Source organism: Molossus molossus, unplaced genomic scaffold (genome assembly GCF_014108415.1).
Source record: "Molossus molossus isolate mMolMol1 unplaced genomic scaffold, mMolMol1.p scaffold_m16_p_11, whole genome shotgun sequence".
NCBI classification, from domain to species: domain Eukaryota; kingdom Metazoa; phylum Chordata; class Mammalia; order Chiroptera; family Molossidae; genus Molossus; species Molossus molossus.
The window spans coordinates 91,474,297-91,480,377 of NW_023425346.1; positions in this window are offsets into that span (position 1 = coordinate 91,474,297).

A 6,081-nucleotide genomic window follows, 5' to 3' on the forward strand; every position below is an offset into this window, starting at 1 on the left:
CTAACCACTCTTTCCTTCTACTCTGAGCAGTGCTCCTTCTTGTGTGAGCTCTCCCAGCTGTGCCTTCCCTACACTCTCCTGCTGGCCCTCTAGCTCCAAGCCTCTCTGGCCAGCACCATGGACAGCTCCCGCTGACCAGCCCATCCTAGGCCATCCACTTCCCCTGCCTTCTGCCTCTCCTCTTTCCCCACCCACTCCAGTGCAGAAACCTTGAGGTATGAACTAAATGAGGGACATCCCTCTGAAAAGACAGTACAGTGGAGTAATTAAGAACAAGCTGTGGAGTAAAGCAGACTGGATTTGAGCCCCAACTGCACCAGCTTTTAGCTATGATCTTGTTCCTTCCATAAACAGGGAAAGCTTTAACAGCTCAAAGGTTGTGAAATTTAAGTGGAACAAAATATTTAAAGAACTTAGCACAGTGCTTGGCTCTTTGTAGGTTCTGAATGAATGAAGAACACCAGTATTCTGTGGCTTTCCATTCTATCTAATTCCTCAAAACCTTTCCCAATCCAGTTCTGACCAGGGTCCTCCCTCAGGTAAAGGAGTCACTCTGTGACACTGGCTCAGTGCAGTTGGCTTCCTCTGAGTGTGAAAGTTGGCTTGAACTTCATGTTTGATAGAGAAAATCACCTTTGACTGGTCTATGAGATTCTATCCTGTAGATTTTTTTTAAAATTGTGAGTTAGTTTTAGAAATACAGAAGAGTCACAGAAATAGTACAGGGAGTCTCATAAACCTTTCACCCAGCTGCCCCTCTGGTTAACATCTTACACGATCATAGCTCATTTATCAAAACTAAGAAGTTAACTTTGGTACAACAAATGCTGTTAATGAAAGTATAGGATTTATTTAGATTTCACAAGATTGTCCACTAACGTCCTTTTCCCATTTCGGTATCCAATCCAGGATTCCACCTGGAGCATTTCCTGAGTATTCCTTGGCTTTCATGATCTTGACTTTTTTGAAGAGTACTGTCCATTATTTGTAAAATGTGCCTTAAACCAGGAATTGAACCTGGACCCCTCAGTCCATGGATGACAATCAATCCACTGAGCCACACCAAGTGGGTTCCTCTGGGTTTTCTTAAGTTGGGCATTTGGAGGTGCATGCAGAAGGTAGATGCAGACACACCTGGTATTTATCAGGGCAACAGAGTGCTTCTGATTCATTTTCATGGACCCTTTTGTAGAGGCCTTGCAAGTTTCTGTTTGCAAGGGCACTCTGGGAAAATGTGGCCATCAACTGTCCACAGGAATGTCCAGCTCTTTCCCAGTCTGTCCCTGACTTTTGAGCCCTTTCTTCAACATCTAACACTAGGTTTTCAAAAATCGATAATAGCATTTTCTCCCATTTGGCCATGCATAACTTGTTGCTAGCCACTAGCCCAAATAGATGAGCTTCCCTCTTTCCAGAAGGCTCTTCATTTCTCTAAGAGTTTGCTAGTATCAGAGATCCTGCCACCAGAGCAGATAAACACATTTTTCAATCAGTTGAGTGTGATGAGATGTGTTTATTCAACTCTTCCCCTTGTCTCCATCTCTATCTGCCCCAAGTTTATTCCAAGTCAGTGTGTCTTCTCACACTGCCCCTTTAGAAGATGAAGAGGCATCACACCTCCTCCTACCCCATGCAGGCTCCATTTTAAAAAGCTTTCGTAGCTCTGGCTGGTTTTGCTCAGTGGTTAGAGCATCGGCCTGAAGACCAAAGATTCACAGGTTTGATTCCAACCAAGGGCATGTGCCATGGTTGTGGTTGGTCCCCAGCCCTGGTGGGGTCATGTAGGAGGCAACCAGTCAATGTGTCTCTCTCATCAATGTTTCTATCTCTCTCTCCCTCTCCCTTCCTTTCTCTCTGAAATCAACAGAGAAACAAAATTTTTAAAATAAAATAAAAGGCTTTTGTATAAAAATGTAGTAAAGGCCCCTGGAAAGCCTTAGAAGATGCCTTCATTTGTTTCCATTTCCTCTTTGCCCTTTGTTCTGTTTACAATTGCTGTGCAAGAAATTATTCCAAACTTCAAGGTTCCCAACAATCATTTTATTTTGCGTGTGCATTTATGGGTCAGAAATTCGGGAAGGGCTTGGCCAGGCAGCTCTCACTTGGAGTCTCTCACGCAGTTGCATTCAGATGTTGGCCAGGGCTGCAGCTATCCAAAGGTTCCACTGGGCTGGACGTCTAAGATGGTGCCCTCACATTGCTGAAAATTCATGCTGGCTGTCAGCTGGGCACTCGCTAGGCTATGAACGGGAACACTTATCTATGGCTGCTCCAGGTTGGCAGTCTCAGTAGAACCCGGAAGAGGCTACATGGCCTTTTCTAACCTCAGGCTAGATTCAACGGGAGAAGAATGTCAGTAATTATGAACATTTGTGTGTGTGTGTGTGTGTGTGTGTGTGTGTGTTACATGCAGGCTGATGCTCAACTGCTGAGCCAAATTGGCCAGGGCTTTATGAACATATTTTAACCATTGCCACTCCCACCAAAATGGGATTCTCTCATAGCATCTATTCCTCCAAGACCAATTTCTCTGACAGGTTCTTGGCCACCAGGTAGCTCCACCAGATATTTTAGGCTGATGCTGGGAGTGACTTCCTCCCATTCATCTGAGATGGTGACTTGTCAGTTCCCTCCTCTCTCAGTTGCTGCTATAGGGGACTTGGGTTCTGGTCTGGCCTCTGTTACTGTGTTACCGTGGGAAAGTGACTTAACCTCTCTGGGCCTCTAAATTTCACTTTTCTGCAAAGCAGAAATTAGGAACAATCTCACTTCGCAGGCTGTTGGGATTTTAAAAGATATTATAAATAGCAGACCTAGCAAAGTTGGTGCTCTTGATTGTGGAATGAATAACTGTGGGCGAGTCATTTTTCCTCTTGGAGACTTAGTTTATTTATCTCTAAAATGGGGATAACTCCCTTATCCTGCTTCCCCATCCAGACAGATGAGAGGAGGTCTTAAATGGACAAAGTGAGGATCAGCCCAGAGGTTAAGGTTCTAGACACCAATTTGGTCAGGAAGCATGCTGCATCTATGACCATCTGGGGGAGATTCAACATGCATGCAAGTCAGCCTGGGTGTGGTTTGGGCTGCTATCGACCTGGCCCAGCCTTATCAGGTCCAGGCTGGCCACAGCTTGTCCCAGTCGAACAAAGAGGCTTTGAGAACAGGCTGGGGTGTGGGACATGAGGCCAAGCCCCAGGAGGTGCGTCCCACCCAGAGGGGCAAAGGGCCTGGGGTCAGGGGAGCTGCCATCACCACCCTTGCCAGAAAATCCAAACGTGCTAAATACCCCAGCATGCCCCACTCACAAGTGTCTCCTGGTGCCAGGCTAGAAGAGTTGCCTTTTCTGGTTGGATATCTTCAGGGGACATTTTGCTAAGTTTTTAAATGAAGAGGTGCCTATTTCCAGTTCCCACGCCCAGGCTGCAGGTGCTAGCAGCAAGCCTGGTTGCCTAAAGGATTGTTGCATTCAGCTCAGCCCTTCCCAGCACAGCACCACTAACTGTCAGAAGCCATCTGCAGCAGACAGCACCTTCAGACTGTGTTGGGGGACAAGGGTGAGTGCAGGCCCATGTTGCTTCAGAAGAGCCACGCCCAGAGTGATGGGTCTTTCCAAACACGAGAGAGAAGACGGCAAGGACAACTTAGGGATGGGTACCTGAGGAGAGGCCTCTGCACAGACAGGCCAAGAAGCCAGGGTGGATGGCCCCTGTGTTGAGGGCAGTCTGTACAGGCTGCTCCAGAGGCCTCGCGGCCAAGGTCAAGGGTTCTGGGCACTGGGGGGCTGGATCTTGGGCTTAAAAACCCAAAGTTGACTTGGGCCCTTTTCTCACCCTTACTGCTCATTTAAACTGGCTTCAAGTCCTGGCCATTTTTCTGCCAAAATGTCTACAGTTCATTACCTTTTATCTGACCCCTATGGTCACCTCTTCACTCCAAAAGTTGGTGAACTTCTTTACCCAGTATATGGACTCCCTGCTTCCATATCTGCCTTCTCTGGTCTGTCCTCCACACTGAAGCCAGGTGAGCTTGCTGAAACAATCTAGTTGCAAGCTTCCCCAACTGCCAACCCTCCAAGCATTCGCCAAGCCCTCAAGATAAAGTCCAAATGCATGGAACACAAGGCTCTGTGTAATCTAACTCTTGCCCACTGTCTGCCTCTGTCAAACCCACATGCACTGAACATGCGATGCTGACCTGACGGTGGTTCCTTCAAGCCCCCAGCCTCACTCAAGCCTCCAAGCCTTTGCATTTACTGTGTTTTCCACCCAGATCCTTCCTTTACTCACCTGCCATGCAAATGCCTCCTTGCCCTCCCTGCATGTTCCTCATCTCCAGGAAGTTTTCCTACTTCCCAGCCTCCAATGTGGGGCACAGCACTCGGCACATGGCAGGGACATCTCTCTCCCCATGCTGCTCCCTACCATCCAGGTCACTGGGGCAGGGGCAGCCTCTTTCCAGGTCTGGCACAGTGCCTGACACAGGGTGTCCAGTAAATAATGACTGAACAGGTGAATGCAGATTACAACTGTGGGTACGGCAGCCTTGGCCGAGGGCTGAGCATGGACCAGGCTTTGTTTGGGTCAGTCGCTGCCTGGGCCTAGGCTCTATGGTTGACCTTTCACTAGGCTTTGGTGTCATGTAGAGGACGGGGCAAGCTGGGTTCTGGACGAGGGATTAGGGCCATCACACTGCAGAAGTGGAGGGTGACTTCTCAGGCTCTTTCTCCTTGTCTCTGTGCTCACGTATCTCCTCAGACCTGAGTCCCGGACTCCTAGAAAAGATGCAGGGCCCCACCTTCACCCCAAGGTTGGTCTTTTGAGGAGCTGAATTTAGATGAAGTTTTTCCTGAACCTTTGCAGCCTTCTGTCAGAGAATGAATGTTTTTTCCTGAGGAGGCCCATCTAGAACAGAAAGGTCTGGGGACACCAAATGGCTCTGTGTCTACAGGACAGAGTGTACCTAGGGCCAGTAGGAGAGGAGAGGTGGGTAACTGCCCCCTAAGTTCATAGGAGAGAGTCTCTCTCTCTCTCCACACACACACACACACACACACACACACACACACAATGCCTGCAAGGGAGAGAATGTGCAAATGAGTAGACAAGAGTATCTTGACCTTGACCTTTTGCTTGTCACCATAAGTAATGTCATGGATATTCTGGTTCCCATGAGCCTGGTGCATAAGAGTCTGCCACAGAGTGATGAGTCCACTGTAGATGTTCTAACAAAGCAGATTGATTTCCAGGCCTGACATGCTCAGAAGACCTTCCAGAGAGGACCCAAGTTCACCAAGGGGAAAGCCTGCAGTAAAAACTAGGCCTTAGGGAGGTGGGGGAGGGAGATGGGTAAGGGGGGAGCCAAATGTATGATGACGAATGGAAACTAGACTTACAGTGGTGAGTACACTATAGTGTATACAGATTCTGAATTATAATGTTATGAAAGTTACATAGTGTTATTAGCCAATGTTACCTCAATTAAAAGACAAAGCAAATCAGTAAGCCCGAGAGCCAGATACATAGGTTCAAATCCTTCTTCTGTCACTTGTTGCATAATCCTGGGCGAGTTATTTAACCTCCCTGTGCTTCTGTGTTCTGAAAGTGATAATATTATAGTATATACCACATGGGGCTGTTATGGAAAGTAATTGGGTTCTACATGTGAAGCACTTAAACCAATGTCCAGCAATGGGGAATCTTCATTAAACGATAGCAGTTTTTATTCATTACAGCCTTGTGGGGACCTATGTTCCCACAGATAACAGAGTTCCCAAGGAATGAAGTTTTCCTCCATGAGGGTGGGGGACGGGTAAGAATCTGAGCAGTCACCCCCAATACAGTAATCTCTGTAGGAGGATAGAACCTGGGCAGTTGTGCATGCTAACAATGGCTTCTCCACAGTGTAGCATACACCAATTTTCATGGTGTAAGTAGTCCCACCATGGTCTATATCAACTGGCTCATGAAATTCCTGAAAATTTAACAACTCTATCACGGAGCCTGGGAATCAGCTGACCTGTAGTGAGCACAGAATAACCTACCTTGGGATGAAGAGACCAAGACAAAATGAAGACAGGGG